We start from the raw sequence: 606 nt of genomic DNA, 5'->3' as shown, positions 1-606 counted from the left end.
GAGGGGGCACATGTAGATGTTAAATAACATTGGGGACAATACGGCTCCCTGGGGCACTCCACACTCAAGGGGGTGCCTTCGGGACCGCTGATTCCCCATTGCCACCCTCTGTCCCCGACCTTGGAGAAAGGAGACGAGCCATTGCAAGGCAAGCCCCTTTATCCCCACGTCGGCGAGGCGGCGGGCCAACAACTGGTGGTCGACCGTAGCGAACGCGGCCGACAGATCTAACAGGAAGAGGGGATCACAAAGCACATTAGAGAGAGGGCGTGGGCACTTTTAAAACTTACATGTCAGGAGAAGCCATGATTTTGTGGCTTGTGGGGCAATATTTTTTTCCTGGTGGGGGCTGCCATTATTTTTCCTGGTGGGGGCTGCCATTATTTGCCATAATGAAGGGGGGTGATGCGAGCCACTCTCCCTCCCCTCCTGCAAAATACAAAGGGCCCTCCAGCTGATCAGTGGGTCATGTGCTCCCTGCCGATCAGCTGAAAGGCCCTTTAAGTCTTGTAGGAGGAAGGGAAGAAGAAGAAGAAGAAGAAGAAGAAGAAGAAGAAGAAGAAGAAGAAGAAGAAGAAGAAGAAGAAGAAGAAGAAGAAGAAGAAG

Source organism: Gekko japonicus, unplaced genomic scaffold, assembly GCF_001447785.1.
Source record: "Gekko japonicus isolate JY-2015 unplaced genomic scaffold, Gekko_japonicus_V1.1 scaffold1341, whole genome shotgun sequence".
In the NCBI taxonomy this organism is placed as follows: domain Eukaryota; kingdom Metazoa; phylum Chordata; class Lepidosauria; order Squamata; family Gekkonidae; genus Gekko; species Gekko japonicus.
The sequence above is the reverse complement of the archived record's forward strand: the minus strand, read 5'-3'. Positions refer to the sequence as shown.